The sequence below is a fragment of the Oncorhynchus keta genome, chromosome 1 (assembly GCF_023373465.1).
Source record: "Oncorhynchus keta strain PuntledgeMale-10-30-2019 chromosome 1, Oket_V2, whole genome shotgun sequence".
In the NCBI taxonomy this organism is placed as follows: domain Eukaryota; kingdom Metazoa; phylum Chordata; class Actinopteri; order Salmoniformes; family Salmonidae; genus Oncorhynchus; species Oncorhynchus keta.
The window spans coordinates 26,432,337-26,452,356 of NC_068421.1; the positions used below are offsets into that span (position 1 = coordinate 26,432,337).

General features: G+C 43.7%; 1 protein-coding gene across 2 annotated transcripts in view; it reads left to right on the top strand.

Moving 5' to 3' along the window:
- LOC118359824 (endothelial cell-selective adhesion molecule-like) overlaps positions 1-20,020 on the top strand; it is a 77,643-nt gene that overhangs the window by 13,250 nt on the left and 44,373 nt on the right. The gene's annotated exons all lie outside the window — the stretch shown is intronic.

The following is a 20,020-nucleotide window of genomic DNA, read 5'->3' on the forward strand; positions in this document are numbered from 1 at the left end:
CATGCAGAATGTAATCATGTGTCAAACATGAGTTAAAAGCACTATGCAACCTGGCAGTGTGGTGGCAGGAAAACAAACGGTTTATTTGTCATTTACAGGTGTAGACCTACAGGGACATGCTTACTTACAGGCCCTAACCAACAGTGTAATTTTTAATAAAAAATAAGTATTAGTTGAACAATAGATGAGTGAAGAAAAAAAAGAACATAACCGTAGCAATGTTATATATATATATGCGCGCGCACCAGTTAGGCTAATTGAGGTAGCATGTACATGTAGTTATGGTTAAAGTGACTATGCATATATGATAAAGAGAGTAGCAGCGTAAAAGAGGGGTTGAGGGGGACAATGCAAATAGTCTTGGTAGCTATTTGATTACCTGTTCAGGAGTCTTGTGGGGTAAAAGCTGTTGAGAAGCTTTTAGGTCTTGGTGCTCCGGTACCGCTTGCCATGCAGTAGTAGAGAACAGTCTGGCTGGGGTCTTTGACAGTTTTTAAGGCCTTCCTCTGACACCGCCTGGCATAGAGGTCCTGGATGGCAGGCAGCTTAGCCCCAGTGATATAATGGGTTATACGCACTACCCTCTGTAGTGCCTTGCGGTCGGAGGCCAAGCAGTTGCCTTACCAGGCTGTGACGCAATAAGGATGCTCTCACTGTTGCAGCTGTAGAACCTTTTGAGGATCTGAGGACCCATGCCAAATAATTTTAGTTCCCTAAGGGGGAATAGGCATTGTCGTGCCTTCTTCACGACTGTCTTGGTGTGTTTTGACCATGATAGTTTGTTGATGTGGACACCAAGGAACTTGAAGCTCTCAACCTGCTCCACTACAGCCCCGTCGATGAGAATGGGGGTGTGTTCGGTCCTCCTTTTCCTGTAGTACACAATCATCTCCTTAGTCTTGGTTACGTTGAGGGATAGGTTATTCTGGCACCACCCGGCCAGGTCTCTGACCTCCTCCCTATAGGCTGTCTTGTTGTCGGTGGGTTGGGTCGTCTGTAAATTTAATGATGGTGTGAGTCATGCCTTGCCACGCAGTCGTGGGTGAACAGGGAGTACAGGAGGGGACTGAGCATGCACCCCTGAGGGGCTCCTGTGTTGAGGATCAGCGTGGCAGATGTGTTGCTACCTACCCTCACCACCTGGGGGTGGCCCATCAGGAAGTCCAGGATCTAGTTGCAGAGTGAGGTGTTTAGTCCCAGGATCCTTAGCTTAGTGATGAGCTTTGAGGGCACTATGGTGTTGGATGCTGAGCTGTATAGTCAATGCATTCTCATGTAGGTGTTCCTTTTGTCCAGCTGGGAAAGGGCAGTGTGGAGTGCAGTAGAGATTGCATCATCTGTGGATCTGTTTTGGGTTGTATGTACATTAGTGGGTCTATGGTTTCTGGGTTAATGGTGTTGATGTGAGCCATTACCAGCCTTTCAAAGCACTTTATGACTACGGATGTGAGTGCTACAGGCCTGTAGTTATTTTTGCAGGTTGACTTAGTTCCTGTGCCCAAGAACACTGGTGGTCCGCTTGAAATATGTTGGTATTACAGACTCCATTAGGGACAGGTTTAAAATGTCAGTGAAGACACCTGCCAGTTGGTCAGCACGTGCCTGGAGCACACATCCTGGTAATCTGTCTGGCCTTGTGAATGTTGACCTGTTTAAAGGTCTTACTCACGTCGGCTACGGAGAGCGTACTCTCATAGTCATCCGGAACAGCTTGTGCTCTCATGCATGCCTCAGTGTTGCTTGCTCTCGAAGTGAGTATAGAAGTGATTTAGTTCGTCTGGTGTCACTGGGCAGCTTTTTATTGACCAAGTCACTGGTGCATCCTGCTTTAATTTTTGCTTGTAAGCCAGAATCAAGAGGATAACATTGTGGTCAGATTTACCAAAGTGAGGGAGAGCTTTGTACGCGTCTGTGTGGAGAACAGGTGATCTAGAATTTTGTATTTTTTTTAATCCCTCTGCTTTTGCATTTAACGTATTGATTGAGATTAGGTAAAACTGATTGTTTCTCTGCATTAAAGTCGCCGGCCACTAGGAGCTCCGCCTCTGGGTGAGTGGTTTATTTCCTTATACAGCTGACCGAGTGCGCCTTTGTGCCAGCATCCATCTGTGGTGGTAAATAAACAGCCACGAAAAATATAGATGAAGCTGTAGACAACTATTTGCCAAGAGTTATTATAAAATACTCTGCTTCAGGTGAGCAAATTCTAGAGACTTCCTTAGATTTCGTGCACCAGCTGTTTGCAAATATGCCCCCCTTCGTCTTACCAGAGTGTGCTGTTCTATCTAGCCGGTGCAGCGTATATCCTACTAGCTGAATATCCATGTCATCATTCAGCCACGATTCCCTGAAACATAAGCTGTTACAGTTTGATGTCCCGTTGGTAGGATATTCGTGATTGTACCTTGTCCAATGATTGTACATTGGCGAGTAATATTGATGGTAACTGCAGCTTTCCCACTCGCCTTATGCGTATCCTTACGAGGCACCCCACTGTGTCCTCTGTACTTGCGTCTTTCTCTTGACAATAACGGGGATGTTAACGGTATATGTCCTGCTTGCTGAAGAGAAAATCTGTCTAATCCAGGGTGAGTGATCGCTGTCCTGATACTGTGGCAGAAACATTACGTACAAAATAAGTTACAAATAACGCAAAAACCCCCACATACTAGCACAATTGGTTAGGTGCCTGTAAAACTGCTGCCATTTCTTCCTTCGCCATTTTAAAGTGTGGTGCCATTTTTAAAACATCATTGATGGGGCTCTAGTGGAGCAGGTCGAGAGCTTCGAGTTCCTCTGCGTTAACATGGTCCACACACACGGTTGTAAAGACGGGCATGTCAGCACCTCTTCCCCCTCAGGAGGCTGAAAATATTTGGCATGGGCCAACAGATCCTCAGTTCTAAAGTATCAACTGCGAGGCACCTGACCGCACTGGGGCTGTGCTCCCTGCCATCCAGGACCTCTATACCAGGCACTGTCAGGAAGGCCCAAAAATTGTCAGACTACAGCTACCCCAATCCTAGACTGTCCTCTCTGCTACCACACTGGGTCAGTGGTACCAGTGCACCAAGTCTGGAACCAACAGGACCCTGAACAGCTTCTACCCCACTACATGTTGGAACATTGCTGCGGGGACTTGCTTCCATTCAGCCACAAGCATTAGTGAGGAAAGGTGCCAGGTTTCCTCCAGACGGGATGCTTGGCATTCAGGTCAACGAGTTCAATCTTGGTTTCATCAGAACAGATGAACAGAGAAGCTTGTTTTTCATGGTCCGAGAGCCCTTTAGGCAAACTCCACGTGAGCTGTCATGTGCCTTTTACTGCGGAGCGGCTTCCGTCTGGCTACTCTACCATAAAGGCCTGATTTGGTGGAGTGCTGCAGAGAGAGAACCTTCTAGAAGGACAATCACCTCCACAGAGGTGCTCTAGAGCTCAACCTGGCCGAAGCCCACCACAAAGCAGGTAAACTTTCCTTTGGTTGGTGGAGTATTGTCAACGGTTTATTCCCCAGTTTGCCAGACATGACCAGACGACGCCTGCCCCACCACGTCACTTGGACCAGGTTTTCTCGACTCTGCAGCAGGCTCTGTGTGGAACTGGTACTCGTCACCCAACTTTCAGGAGCCCTTTGTGGTCTGTACCAATGCCTCTGAGGCGGGCCTTGGTGCAGTGCTGTCTCAGATTAAAGGGGCAAGGACAATCCTGTGACATACATCAGCCGTAAGTTACTCAAACATGAAACTATTCGACCCTAGAAAAATTGTCTTGCTATAAAATGGGCATTAATGAAGCTCAAGTACTATGTACTGGGGAGGAAATTTACCTTAATGCAGATCATGCCCACCTCAACTGGATGGCCACGGCCAAAGATGTTAATGCCTGCGTCACGCAGAGGGTAAGCATAGACTTCAGAAGAACCGGAGTGCGTATGATGGGCACCTCGATCAGATGCCAAAGTTTGACCCATCTGTCTCTTGCTCTCCCTTTTCTTTGTGCCAAAGGAAGAGGACCCATTCCCAGGCAGTACGCCTCTGGTGTAAGTATTGAAACCCCAGACTCCTCACTCTCTGTTTTGTTCATTAACACCGGTGGTCCACGGAGCTGCCGCGCCAGACAGTGACTCACCTGTTATCTGAAGCCTTTCAGTTGTATTTCTCACCAACCTTTTATTAAAGAGAAACTTTTGTTTGAGCATCACAAAACGGTCTCCCGCTGTCTTATTTAATTGGGAGTTTCACCTCGTGACTCCCCTGCGCTGCCACAATACATTCAGTAACATAATAAGACTATTCCTGAAAGGTGTGGGGTCAGTGCAACATCAGACCAAAAAAATACAAGGACTTGAGTCAGGACTAACTGGTGTATTTGGAACAACCTTGCAACCCCAGTCATCACACAATTACTGTTTACTCAAGCCAAAAAGCAGTTAATTTATAGATCGCAATCTGGGTCAGGTGGGCATGATTTGAAAGCTTGTGCTATTGTCAACATGACTAGCTAAGTTATAAAATACAAATTTAATGTTAGGCTTTCAAAAGGCAATTGAGAGAAATGCATTGTATTTTTGGTGCGCATAGAATGGAATCATGAGTGCAGTCAGATGCGTGCATTCACTGGTGTTTGGCTTTTATTTTATCATAATCCTCAGTCTCATCTTTAAAAATACATTGTCTTTATTTACAGCATTACCCTTACTCAGACAAAACATTAGCGAAAGTTGCCCAATTACCAGGAAAGATGGGGCCATTGTGCTTAAGTTCAGCATGGCTGTCAGTCAAACCCATACAGAGCTGTGTAGTGCAGAATCGGAGCTCTATGTGTAAGCATGTTACAGTACAGACATTATGTTCTAATTTAGATGCTTTATTAGGGCCGTTTTCAAACCGTATACGATACCCGTTTTATGTCTCCACTCTCAAAATTGATGGAGAGCAGACTCCACTAAAGCGGGAGTATCAATTCTGGCAAATGTATTCTCAATTTCTGTCGTACATGGCAGCATTTTAGCCACAGAATGTTATGTGCCGGCTTTCTGTGTATAAAAAAATTAATATTGGCAACCTGTTCTCATTCTAAGAAAATAAACATTGTAATACAGGTACAGTAGACCACTTCAAGCATCTTAACACAGTGGACAGGCTAGTATGCTGTTCAAGACTGACAAGAAGGTTTTCATCAGTTCTACTTTGTTAGTTTGCAAATAGGTGGCTTGACTTGAAATATAAAGATTAGCTGGCTACGTAAAAGCTTGAGAGCTTGTTTGAGACCTGTGTTCATTTTCTATGCCTGCTATTGGTCATTATTAGTGGACGTGTGTGTGGTTGTTAATTTATTTGACAAAAAGTCCTTTTTTTAATAGACTTGAAAGCCAGATGTGTGATTTATTGTTTAAAAAAGCAGCTTAGCTTCCTGGGTGGCGCAGTGCTAGCTGTGCCACTAGTGACTCTGGGTTCGAGCCCAGGCTCTGTGCGACCGGGAGGTCCATGGGTTGACACACAATTGGCCAAGAATCGTCCGGGTTAGGGAGGGTTTGGCCGGTAAGGATATCCTTGGCTCATCACGCACTAGCGACTCCTGTGGCGGGCCGGGCGCTGTGATCGCTGACCAGGTTGCTTGGTGTACTGTGTTTCCTCCGACACATTGGTGCGGCTGGCTTCCGGGTTGGATGCGTGCTGTGTTAAGAAGCACTGCGGCTTGGTTGCGTTGTGTTTCGGTAGACGCATGGCTCTCGTCCTTTGTCTCTCCCAAGCACGTACGGGAGTTGTGGCGATGAGACATGACGGTAATTACTAACAATTGGATACCACGAAATTGGGGAGAAAAGGGGGTAAAAAAAAGCAGCAGCAACTATTTTGATGAAATGGTGAACGAGAATGGCGCCGGAGGAGATGGCTGCCATTTTACAGACTCCTAACCTATTGTGTTTGCATTTTTTGTAAATATTTCAGTCAAGGTCTCTGACTGAAAAGAGCTTCTGGATTTCAGGACAGCGACTCTCGCATTGTAATGCATGAAGATTTTTTTTTTCTTTTAACAAGTCTGATGTGAAGGATTTACTTCAGACACCTGACAAGGCCCAAATCCCCGTCATTTGCAGAACGAGATATCGAGGATGTTGGTCGTGGTGCCTTGTAAGGATCCGGACGGCGAGTGAGTAATCCTCCTCTACCATCAGTCCTATTAGCCAACGTGCTATCATTGAATAACAAAATGGATTAGCTCCGATCAAGAAGGAGCGGGACACTAACCCAGACACTTGTAAGAAATCCTGCTATGCCCTCCGACGAACCATCAAACAGGCAAAGCATCAATACAGGACTAAGATTGAATCGTATTACACTGGCTCCGACGCTCTATGGATGTGGCAGGGCTTGCAAAAGATTTAGACTACAAAGGGAAGCACAGCCGAGAGCTGCCCAGTGACATGAGCCTACCAGATGCGCTAAATCACTTCTATGCTTGCTTCGAGACAAATAACACTGAATGAGAGCATCCGCTGTTCTGGATGACTGTGATCACGCTCTCCGTAGCTGACGTAAGACCTTTAAACAGGTCAACATTCACAAGGCAGCAGGGCCAGACGGATTACCAGGAGGTGTACTCCGAGCATGCGCTGACCAACTGGAAAGTGTCTTCACTGACATTTTCAACCTGTCAAACTGAGTCTGTAGTACCAACATGTTTCAAGCAGACCACCATAGTTCCTGTGCCCAAGAACACTAAGGCAACCTGCCTAAATGACTACCGACCCATGGCACTCATGTCTGTAGCCATGAAGTGCTTTGAAAGGCTGGTAATGGCTCACATCAACACCATCAACCCTACACCCACTCCAGATCCACAGATAATGCCATCTCTATTGCACTCCACACTGCCCTTTCCCACCTGGACAAAAGGAACACCTACATGAGAATGCTAGTCATTGACTACAGCTCAGTTCACCATAGTACCCTCAAAGCTCATCACTAAGGTAAGGACCTAACCTAAGGAGCTAAACACCACCCTCGGCAACTGGATCCTATACTTCCTGACCCCCCCAGGTGATAAGGGTAGGTAACAACACATCTGCCATGCTGATCCTCAACACAGGGGCCCCTTGGGTGTTTTGCTCAGTCCCCTCCTGTACTCCGTTAACCCATGACTGCATGGCTAAGCACAACTCCAACGCCATCAAGTTTTCTGACGACATAGCAGCCTGATCACCGACTGACGAGACAGCCTATAGGGAGGAGGTCAGAGACCTGGCACTGTTATCCCAGGATATATGCAACCTCAACATGATCAAGATTGAGATGACTGTGGACTACAGGAAAAGGACTGAACACGCCCCCATTCTCATCGACGGGTCTGTAGTGGAGCGGGTTGAGGGCTTGTTCCTTGGTGTCCACATCACCAACAAACTTTCATGGTCCAAACTTTCACATCAAGACAGTCGTGAAGCGGGCACGACAATGCCTATTCCCCCTCCAGGAGACTGAAAAGATTTGGGAAGGGGTCCTCATATCCTCAGTTATACAGCTGCACCATTGAGAGCATCTGGTTGCATCACTGCCTGGTATGGCAACTGCTCGGCCTCCGACCGCAAGGCACTACAGAGGGTAGTGCATACGACCCATACGACCCAGTACATCATTGAGGCCAAGCTTCCTGCCATCCAGAGACTAGTCACCCTAGTCATAGAACAGTCTGTCTACTACCGCGTGCCAAGCTAGGTCCAGAAGGCTTCTTAACAGCATCTACTCCCACGCCGTAAGACTCTTGAACAACTTATGAAATGGCTACCTCAGAGTATTTTCAAAATACCTTGTGAATATGCTGGAGGAAACCGGTACAAAAGTATCTATAGCCACAGTAAAATGAGTCCTATATCAACATAACCTGAAAGGCTGCTCAGCAAGGAAGAAGCCACTGCTCCAAAACCGACATTAAAAAAAAGCCAGACTACGGTTTGCAACTGCACATGGTGACAGAGATCGTACTCTGGTCTGATGAAACTAAAATAGAACTGTTTCGCCATGATAACCATTATGTTTGGTGGAAAAAGGCGAGGCTTGCAAGCCGAAGAACACCATCCCAACCGTGAAGCATGGGGGTGGCAACATGTTGTGGGGGTGCTTTGCCTCAGGAGGGACTGGTGCACTTCACAAAATGGATGGCCATCATGAGGATGGGAAGTTGCTTCAATATATCTCAAGACTTCAGTCAGGAAGTTGAAGCTTGGTCGCAAATGGGTCTTCCAAATGGACAATGACCCAAAGTATACTTCCAAAATGTGGCAAAATGGCTTAAGGACAACACAGTCAAGGTATTGGAGTGCCCATCACAAAGCCCTGACCTCAATCCCATAACATTTTTTTTGGGCAGAACTGAAAGTGCATGTGAGCAAGGAGGCCTACAAACCTGACTTGGTTACACCAGCTCTGCCAGGGGGAATGGGCCAAATTCACCCAACTTATTGTGGGAAGCTTGTGGAAGGCTATCTGATATGTTTGACCCAGGTTAAACAATTTTAAAGGCAATGCTACCAAATACTAATTGAGTGTATGTAAACTTCGGACCCACTGGGAATGTGATGAAAGAAAGAAATGCTGAAATAATTCATTCTCTCAACTATTATTCTGACATTTCACATTCTTCAAATAAAGTGGTAATCCTAACTGACCCAAGACAGGAAATTGTTACTAGGATTAAATGTCAGGAATAAGTGAAACTGAGTTTAAATGTATTTGGCTAAGATGTAGGTACACTTTCGACTTCAACTGTAGGTACATTGTTTACCTAGCAAGCAAGCTATCGGTCTTTAAGCTAAAGTGTGTTGCTAGCTAGCTAGCTAGCTAGATAGCTTATGTTTGCTCTCTAGCTCCCTAGCTGAGTATTTGTTTCCCAGAGCTGTGTGCTGTTCTAGTTAGAGCCTAATGTTAGCTAACATTGAACATGGTTGGTTGGCTCTCAGCACTGTGGCACTGTTTATTGTTTAACTAGCTAACGTTGCGTGACGTGTGCACAACACCCGTTGAATATGGCTGGTGTCAGAACTTTTGCAAAACAGCGTAATGAAATTGTTGCCAGCGGAGCTGGTTAAGCTGTTTTCATGTTATCCAGAGTTTAAACAAATAATTGTCCAGAGCGTCAAGTGTGCGCCTCGAGCCACACGAGATGGTGAGGCTAAAGCTTAGGGTGAAGGTGTGAACAATGCCGAATGGGTGTAGGTAGACAAAGAAGAGCTCTTCACGAGATAGCAAAACATTCCAAGGCAATTTCCTCAAAATTGAGTTTACAAATGTATCAACTTTCAAAGCAGAATTACTTTCCCATTGTTCCTCAAATAGTGTATGATATACCATTTTGTAGCTGTTCTGAGTCTCTCCTTTGATATGAATGTAAAAAAACACAATTTCAAATGTTGCTTCATAAGACCGACTCCAGGTGGTGAGTCATCCAAATTCAGCAAAAAAAAGAAACAACCCTTTTTCAGGACCCTGTCTTTCAACGATAATTCGTAAAAATCCAAATAACTTCACAGATCTTCATTGTAAAGGGTTTAAACACCGTTTCCCATACTTATTCAATGAACCATAAACATTGAACACGCACCTGTGGAACAGTCGATAAGACACTACCATCTTACAGACGGTAGGCAATTCAGATCAGTTATGAAAACTTAGGACACTAAAGAGGCCTTTCTACTGACCCTGGAAAAACACCAAAAGAAAGATGTCCAGGGTCCCTGCTCATCTGCGTGAACGTGCCTTCGGCATGCTGCAAGGAGGCATGAGGACTGCAGATGTGGCCAGGACAATAAATTGCAATATCTGTACTGTGAGATGCCTGAGGCAGGACAGACAGCTGATCGTCCTCGCAGTGGCAGACCATGTGTAACAACACCTGCACAGGATCGGTACATCCGCACATCACACCTGCGGGACAGTTGGCGGATGGCAACAACTGCCCGAGTTACACCAGGAACACACAATCCCTCAATCCGTGCTCAGACCTTCTGTAATAGACTGAGAGAGGCTGGACTGTGGGCTTGAAGGCCTGTTGTAAGGCAGGTCCTCACCCGACATCAGCGGCAACAACGTCGCCTATGGGCACAAACCCACTGTCGCTGGACCAGACAGGACTGGCAAAAAGTGCTCTTCACTGACGAGTGGTTGGATTCACGATTATCGTCGAAGGAATGAGCGTTACACCGAGGCCTGTACTCTGGAGCGGGATCGAGGTGGAGTGGTCCGTCATGGGGTGGTGTCACAGCATCATCGGACTGAGCTTGTTGTCATTGCCTGCAATCTCAATGCTGTGCGTTGGGAAGACATCCTCTCTCATGTGGTACTCTTCCTGCAGGCTCATCCTGACATGCCTGTCCAGCATGACAATACTACCAGCCATACTGCTCGTTCTGTGCGTGGTTTGGAATTTCAGTGTTCTGCCATGGCCAGCGAAGAGCCCGGATCTCAATCCCATTGAGCATGCCTGGGACCCCCCCCCCAGCCAATCTGGTGCAGTCCATGAGGAGGAGGAGATGCACTGCAGTACTTAATGCAGCTGGTGGCCACACCAGATACTGACTGTTACTTCTGATTTTAACCCTCCCCCTTTGTTCAGGGACACAGTATTCCATTTCTGTTAGTCACATGTCTGTGGAACTTGTTCCGTTTGTCTCAGTTGTGTAAATGTTTGCATGAAAATAAGATTGAACATGTTACGTTTTCTGAAAATAAACACAGTTGACAGAACTTTTCTTTTTTTGCTGCGTTTATCGTTAATTGACCGTGAATTGGTATCGATATGTTTGTTACGCCATTTGGCCCAGCCCCAATTTAGAGACAGTAAAACATTGGTGGTTTTTGGAGTCATGGATAGAACTCTACATTTCGGTACTCAGAAGTAATTAGAACCACCTTTACCTTGAATTTGCTACAAGGGATTGATACAGGCAGGTTTAATCAAGTTAGTAATGGCACAAGGTACACTGTGCGTGTATACACTATGCCTTGGAAGGTAGTCACATGATCTGTTTGCATTTCCCACAAATACTACATTTGGATTGTCTCCCAATCAAATTGTCTTTTTGGACTACAATAGTTCATACAAAATTAACTTGAATGCATTTGGACTTGAAGGTTCCATGCTGATGTGTTATTTGAATGGGGGCTGCTTTCTCCAAGGTAACCATGAATAGTGGAGATTACATGAAGTAAAACATTGTTAATAGCTTCTGAAAAGGGTATCCGCCCACCCACGCAGCCAGCCAGGTCCCGTTGCCTAATGCAACTGTTGGGATTCAATGCGCAGCGCAGTGGCCAGATTAAGACGTGTTCTCTGTACAGTTGGGATCAGCCTGTCCCAAGCTCCCTGCCTCTCCCTTAAAGCCAGTTTGGGCTGAAAATAAGATTAGAGTGTGGAGAGACAGCTTAGCGACCTGGACTAAGATACATCAGCCATCCCTCATCTCTGAGTGGCACAGGATCAAGCAGACTGGCTGGGGATGGGTTGGCTCAGAGATGGAGCTGGGGTTAAGAGCAGTAAACCCCTCTACTCAGCCTTTACATACAAGCAAATGAGAATGTAGGCTTGGGTGATATACTGGGGTATTTGGAAATACTGTGTGTGTACTTTAAACATTTACATTAAGTATGCTATAGAAAAATATAAACACAATGTAATGTCTTGGTCCCATGTTTCATGAGCTCAGAATAAAAGATCTCAAATGTTCCATATGCACAAAAAGCCTTTCTCTCATGTGCACAAATTTGTTTACATCCCTGTTAGTGATCATTTCTCCTTTTCCAAGATAATCCATCCACCTGACAGGTGTGGAATATCAAGAAGCATGATCATTACACAGGTGCACTTTCTGCTGGGGACAATAAAAGGCCACTCTAAAACATGCAGTTTTATCACGCAACACACTACCACAGATATTGAGGGAGCGTGCAATTGGAATGCTGACTAGGAATGTCCACCAGAGCTGTTGCCAGATGGAGAAATGAATATTCAATTATCATAAGCCGCCGCCAACATTGTTTTAGAGAATCTGGCAGTACGTCCAACCGACCTCTCAACCACAGACTACGTTCATGGCGTTGTGTGGGCGAGCGGTTTACTGATGTCCATGTTGTGAACGAAATGCCCCATGGTGGGGCTATGGTATGGGCAGGCACAAGCTACCAACAAACATAATTGCATTTTTATTGATGTCAATTGGAATGCACAGATACCGTGGCGAGATCCTGAGGCCCGTTTTCTTTTTTTTAAGTTATGTGACCAACCGATGCATATCTGTGTTCCAGTCATGTGAAATCCATAGATTAGGGCCTAATGAATTTATATCAATTGACTGATTTGCTCATATGAACTAACTCAGTAAAATCTTTGAAATTGTTGTATTTTTGTTCAGTATAAATACCGGCAGTCAACTTGTGCAATACGTTAGGAGATGAAGCGTTTTTCATTCATGGCCCGTGTTGAGCTCGGTGTGGGCTAGACTGTATTGAACTGATGTGGGATTGCTGTGGTATAGTCCCTGCCTACTTACCCACCAAATACAGTTTCCACTAGATGGCACAGCCACAAAGTCAAAATGGTCTATATCGTAAAAATGAGCTTTTTGATCTTAATTTAGGGTTAGCAGTGTGGTTAAAGGGAAATTTCACCGCTGCTCTTTCATTATATACACCATATTTTTATTTAACTAGGCAAGTCAGTTTAGAACAAATTCTTATTTACAATGACTGCCTACCAAAAGGCATCCTGCGGGGATGGGGGCTGGGATTCAAAATAAATAAATATAGGACACAACACAACAATACTATCATCAGGGTTCGTCAACTAGGTTTGGCCTCGGGCCACATTTTTGAGCTGATAGTCAGCAGGCCAGAACATAATTGGTATATAATATTAGTACAATTTAATTGACCTACAATACAAAAAACATTTTTAACACGTACGATTAGTACATAAGAAATTCAGTGACCATAACGCAATACTTTAGATCTGGTTACTCTCATAAAATGTCTCTTCAAATGTTTCTATTTCTCAGCATTGATTAGTGAGAAACGGGTCTACATAGTCTACTGTAGGCTACACTACTTTTTTATCATGTCAACATTCATTCAGAACAATTATCTTGAATGTAAAAGTATCTAAAGAAAGGTGGATAATGAAAATATAAGTTTCAGGGAAGAATGTACAGATGCTTTCATCTTATATTTTCCCAATGCCAAGCAGCTGTATTATTTGCGTTGAATTATTTGCAAAAAGTGATTTTCAATTGGACATCATTTACAAATCTAAGCATAACTTTCAAAGTTGCCTTCCCGCCCCAGACAAAGGCCAGACGCAGAAACATTTAAGAGTTAACCGATGATCCTTAACGCAACCGTCCTATACCGGGACGTGCACTAATGTGATTAGCATGACAGTTGTAAGTAACAGCAAACTTTCCAGGAAATGGACGTGTCTTATGGGCAGAAAGCTTCAATTCTTGTTAAATGGCACTGTCTAATTTAGTGGTATTTTTTCAGAGTGCACAACGACAACGTGGCACTGTAACTGGTTTGATACATTCACCTCTGAATGTAAATAATGTACTTGCATTCAGTAATCTTGCTCTGATTTGTCATCCTGAGGGTTCTAGAGATAAAATGTAGCATAGTTTTAAAATCCATTTTTATATTCAAATGTAGGTACAGGGTTCTACAGTTTGAACCCCTGCAGCCTCTGACTCTACACCCACTCCACCAGGCCATCTAGATGTGTGAAAGTTAGTGTATAAGCTAATCCATCATGTATGACATTCCTGGGAGTGTAAACTTTAAAAAATATATAGATTACCATATTGTTTTTGTTCTCTATAGTTATGTACTTAAATGTATCAAATTTACCAATTTGGCACAAAGATAATACAAACAAAAAAACATGCGTTTTCTATCTTTTACCAGATCTGTATTAATTTCACATTTCCACAAACTTCAGTGTTTCCTTTCAAATGGAATGAAGAATGTGCATGTCTCTGCTTCAGGTCCTGAGCTACAGGCAGTTAGATTTGGGTATGTCATTTCAGTGAAAAAGGATACGATCCTTAAGATGTTGTAACTGCAAGCTACACACAGCTTTTTTGGCTGACATTCTGTCACTTAAACGGGTCAAATCTCCAGTTCCAAGGAATCGGGAAAACAGTCTTGGACATGGAGAACACTTGGGGCCTTTACAAGAACGCTTGAGTTGTTAGATTTGGACTTCTGAAAGGCTACTGCACTTCAGCACACTGAAGAAACGACAGGCAATTGTAATTAGGCCTAAAAATTATTTTTTTTCTTGTGAAAGATGCTGTTAAGCCTCATAGCCAGTTCAATTATTTTATATAGGCTTAGGCTCGGAAGAAATAGACTGGTGAATTACTTGACTGGTAGGTTTGTATAACCAGTTAGTTATATTCTCCGCACCAGACACTGTTCACCTCCTATTGATTGCGGCTTTACGTTTCAGCACCACAAAATGGTCCGCTGCCTGCTTTGACTGTCTCCGGCATTCTCTCTCCTCATGAATGATACTTTTCTATTTTTAAATGAATATTCATTCATTTTGGGGGCTTTGGGTGGCCAAATAATATTGCTGGCGGGACAGGTTTGGGGAACCCTGCACTATATATACAAAAGTATGTAGACACCCCTTCAAATTACTGGATTCGGCTATTTCAGCCAAATCGTTGCTGACAGGTGTATAAAATCGAGCACACAGCCATGCAATCTCCATAGACAAACATTGGCAATAGAATGGCCTTACTGAAGAGCTCAGTGACTTTCAACGTGGCACCGTCTTCCAATAAGTCAGTTTGACAAATTTCTGCCCTGCTAGAGCTACCCCGGTCAACTGTAAGTGCTGTTATTGTGAAGTGGAAACGTCTAGGACGGCTCAGTCGCAAAGTTTTAGGCCACACAAGCTCACAGAGCGGGATGGCCGAGTGCTGAATAGTGTAGTGCTTTTAAAATCGTCTGTCCTCGGTTGCAAGACTCCCTACCGACTTCCAAACTGCCTCTGGTAGCAAAGTCAACACAATAACTGTTCGTCAGGGGAGCTTCATGAAAAAAGTTTCCATGAACGAGCAGCCGCACACAAGCCTGATCACTATGCGCAATGCCAAGCATTGGCTGGAGTGGTGTAAAACTCGCCACCATTGGACTCTGGAGCAGTGGAAATGCGTTCTCTGGTGTGATGAATTACGCTTCACCATCTGGCAGTCTGATGGATACATCTGGATTTGGCAGATGGGAGGAACACTTACCTGCCTGATGCGTAGTGCCAACTGTAAAGTTTGGAGGAGGAATAATGGTCTGGGGCTGATTTTCATGGTTCGAGCTTGGCCCCTTAGTTCCAGTGAAGGGAAATCCTAACGCTACAGCATTCAGTGCGTTTGAGTATTCAGACCCCTTCACTTTTTTTTTCACATTACAGCCTTATTCTAAGATGTATGTCGTGTGTGTCCCCCCCAATCAATCTACACACAATACCCCATAACGACAGAGTAAAAACAGGTTTTGGGAAATATTGGCACATTTCTTAAATTAAAAACTATCACACTTCCATAAGTATTCAGACCCTTTAATCAGTACTTTGTTGAAGCACCTTTGGCAGCAATTACAGCCGTGAGTCTTCTGAGTATGAGGCTATAAACTTGGTGTTTTGTTCTGAGTGGCATAATTGACAGATTCTGCCTGCTTAGGGACAGTTAAAAAAAGATTAATTGGATCTTTGTCTTTTCACTTGCCTTGCTTATATTTTTCATGTATGGCGCCTGGCACCGGATTTGACTAAAGAGACGTTGCAGGCTTTTCGTCCTCGCTCATTTGTTCCACTTGTTTGCGCTTATCCAGCAGTGACTACATTGTCCTCATACCTTATCCTCTTTTCCGTAGCGCTTGGCTTTTGGCGTTAATTTCTCTGACACCATGTTAATGATAACTCTCTCCGGAGAGTTAGATGAGATTCAAGCATAGTCCTTTACTCAGGTGTTACCGGTCACAACATCCTAATCAGACAATCCTAATGCAAGTGTTTATCTATCTTAGATAGGTGCCCCCACTAGCGCCATCTCAACACTGACCAATGCCCTTCTTCCCCGTTTGGCAGGGCGACCAGCTTTAGGAAGAGTCTTGGTGGTTCCAAACTTCTTCCATTTATGAACGGAGGCCACTGTGTTCTTGGGAAATTTCAATGTTGCACACATTTTTTGGTACCCTTTCCCAGATTTTTGCCTCCACACAATTCTGTCTCTGAGCTCTACGGATAATTCCTTCAACCACATGGCTTGGTTTTTGTTCTTACATGCACTGTCAACGTTGACATCAGCAAACCAAACCGCTCGCCCACACAACACGTGGTCTGTGGTTGAGGCCGGTCGGACGTACTGCCAGATTCTCTAAAATGACGTGGAAGGCGGCTTATGGTAGAGCAATTAACATTAAATTCTCTGGTGGACATTCCTACAATCAGCATGCCAATTGCACGCTCCCTCAACACGAGACATCTGTGGCATTGTGTTTTGTGACAAAACGGCACATTTTTAGATTGGCCATTTTATTGTGTCAGCACAACGTGCACCTGTGTAATGATCATGCTGTATAATCAACTTCTTGATATCCCACACCTATCAGCTTGCTGTATTATCTTGGCAAAGACAATGCTAACTAACAGGGATGTTAACAAATTTGTGCACAAAATAATATGCTTTTTGTGCGTATGGAACATTTCTGGGATCTTTTATTTCAGCTCATTAAACATGCGACCAGCATTTACATGCGTTTATATTGAGTTTATATTTTTGTTCAGTGTAAATAGCACAACAGGAGAAAGCGTTTCACCTGCGTATTGACTGGTTGCGGTTTATATTGAAAGTCACATTTTTGCTTCAATATAGTGATCGGGGATGTGCAACTATAGTTTTCTTTCACAGAAAATACATTAGTGCATCACATTCGGCAGACGATTGCTTAATTGTCATCAGATGACAACCGAAGTGAAACACTATTTGGCTGTCAGCCACAAGTAAATGCGCTTACACTGAAAAGGCCATGCATCTTTTTTGCAAAAAAGACCTTGCTATATCATATTTCTAATGTTTATCATAGAAAGAATGTAACCAGCTACATTTCCTAATGTAATCTTGCATTTTACCAGAAAAAAGTAGTCTGGACACAATGAAGTGTAGCTTTTCTCCAGTTACTTCAGTCATAGTGCTGTCTTTTGCTTGCCCGTTCGTGAATTCTCATCCAAGTGGAGAGGTGCAACTGAAGCACAATTTGTTTGCTGACCCGAAATTACAATAAGTAGCATTTTAGATCTGCGTTTACTTTTACAGCAAGGTATTTCTTGTATTTTTTTTTTTGTTTTAGTTTTCTTGCTTGGGGAAAAAAGAATTTCTTTTAGGGCAACCCCTGAGTTTTGTTCGTTTGCACAATGTCGCTCGTTCACACTTGCTTGTATGTCCAAACTCCCCAAAAATGACATTCGGTAGCTCCAAGGCATTCAGTTGTACAACTGACTAGGTACCCTTTCCGTTTCCTTTCCTACTTATAAATGTATAACTTTATGAGCTGGATTGTTGGTCTTTGCAATTTGTTTATTTTCGTTTGTTCTCGTTAGCATATTTAGCGAGACCTCCATTGAAATTGGTTACTTGTGCTCATTTTGTTAGCGTTCCCCCATTTTTACAATGCTACTGTTTATTATCCATGCGTAGTCACTTTACTGCTACCTATATGGGCATACCTCAATTGCCTCGACTAACCAGTGCCCCCTGACTCTGTACCAGTGCCCCCTGACTCTGTACCAGTACCCCCTGACTCTGGTACCAGTACCCCCTGTATATAGCGTCGCTACTGTTACTTTATTTGTGCTCCTTACTTATTTATTTGACTTTATCTGCTTTATTTCTTTACTTCAGTTTATTTTAGCAAATACTTGACCAACAATGCAGTTAAAAAAAATAAGTGTTAGGAGCTTGTAAGTATGCATTTCACTAAGGTCTACCTGATGCATGTGACAAATACAATTTTATTTGATTTAAATAGACGCCCAATGGGAATTTTTCCCCCATTGTGTACTAAGCCGGTAATGCCGTAAATCCTGGTGTGAGAGAAGGATGATAATGAGGATATGAAAATCTGGATACCGCCCAACCAAACCATATGTAAACGCACTGTATGGACACGTGTGTTTAGGTGCACAGCATAGACTTCTTCAGACACCTCACACAAACTTTATCCCACATACCCACAGATTATATGCATTCACACACTTGACACACGCAAACACTCCCACTAATCTCTATGAATTATCACAGTGAATTTACCCCCAACAGGACAGGTTTCAAACTTATCTGCCCTGTTAAACTGTGGGAGAATTAAAGACTTAACCCCTCTACTGCCAACTGTCAGACTGTTGTCACACAAGCTGTCAGTAATGGGATGTTTTTAATACATTTCATCAGCAAGCTTTATCGAGACAGTAAATTAGTGTTTACAGTAAACAAGTAAACTATACTGTAACTCGTATGTTTGGTTATGCCAGGTGCATGCATGTTAACTTTGGCAGCTGCATATACAGCTGAAGTCAGAAGTTTACATAAACTAAGGTTGGAGTCAATAAAACTCGTTTTGCAACCACTTCACACATTTCCTGTTAACAAACTATAGTTTTGGCAAGTCGGTTAGGACATCTACTTTGTGTGTGACAAATACTTTTCCAAACAATTGTTTAGACAGATTATTTCAGTTATATATCACTATCACAATTCCAGTGGGTCAGAAGTTTACATACACTAAGTTGACTGTGCCTTTTAAACAGCTTGGGAATTCCAGAAAATTATGTTATGGCTTTAGAAGCTTCTGATAGGCTAATTGATGTCAATTGGATGTGTATCTGTGGCTGTATTTCAAAGCCTACCTTCTAACGCAGTGCCTCTTTGCTTGACATCATGGGAAAGTCAAGAGATCAGCCAAGACCTCCGAAAAAAAATTGTAGACCTCCAAGTCTGGTTCATCTGTAAATACAATAGTACGCAAGTATGAACACCATGGGACCACGCAGCCGTCGTACCGCTCAGGAAGGAGACACATTCTGTTTCCTAGATATGAACGTACTTTGGTGCCGAAAAGTGCAAATCAATCCCAGAAACGACAGGAAATGACCTTGTGAAGATGCTGGAGGAAACGGTACAAAAGTATCTCTATCCACAGTAAGACGAGTCCTATATCGACAACCTGAAAGGCCGCTCAGCAAGGAAGAAGCCACTGCCCCAAAACCGCCATTAAAAAAAACAGACTAGTTTGCAACTGCACATGGGGACAAAGATGGTACTTTTTGGAGAAAAGTCCTCTGGGCTGATGAAACCAAAATAGAACTGTTTGGCCATAATGACCATCGTTATGTTTGGAGAAAAATGGGGGAGGCTTGCAAGCCAAAGAACACCATCTCAACTGTGAAGCACGGGGTGGCAGCATCATGTTGTGGCGGTGCTTTTCTGCAGGAGGGATTGGTGCACTTCACAAAATAGATGGCATCAGAGAAAATTGTGGATATATTGAAGCAACATCTCGACCTCAGTAAGATAAAGCTTGGTCGCAAATGGGTCTTCCAAATGAACAATGACCCCAAGCATACTTCCAAAGTTGTGGAAAAAATGGCTAACTGACAACAAAGTCAAGATATTGGAGTGGCCATCACAAAGCCCTGACCTCAGTCTTTTATAGAAAATGTTTGGGCAGAACTGAAAAAGCGTGTGTGAGCAAGGAGGCCTACACACCAGCTCTGTCAGGAGGATTCGGACAAAATTCACCCAACTTATTGTGGGAAGCTTGTGGAAGGCTACCCGCAATGTTTGACTCATGTTAAACAATTTAAAGGCATGCTACCAAATACTAATTGAGTGTATAAACTTCTGACCCACTGGGAATATGATGAAAGAAATAAAAGCTGAAATAATTCTCTCCTATTATTCTGACATTTCACATTCTTA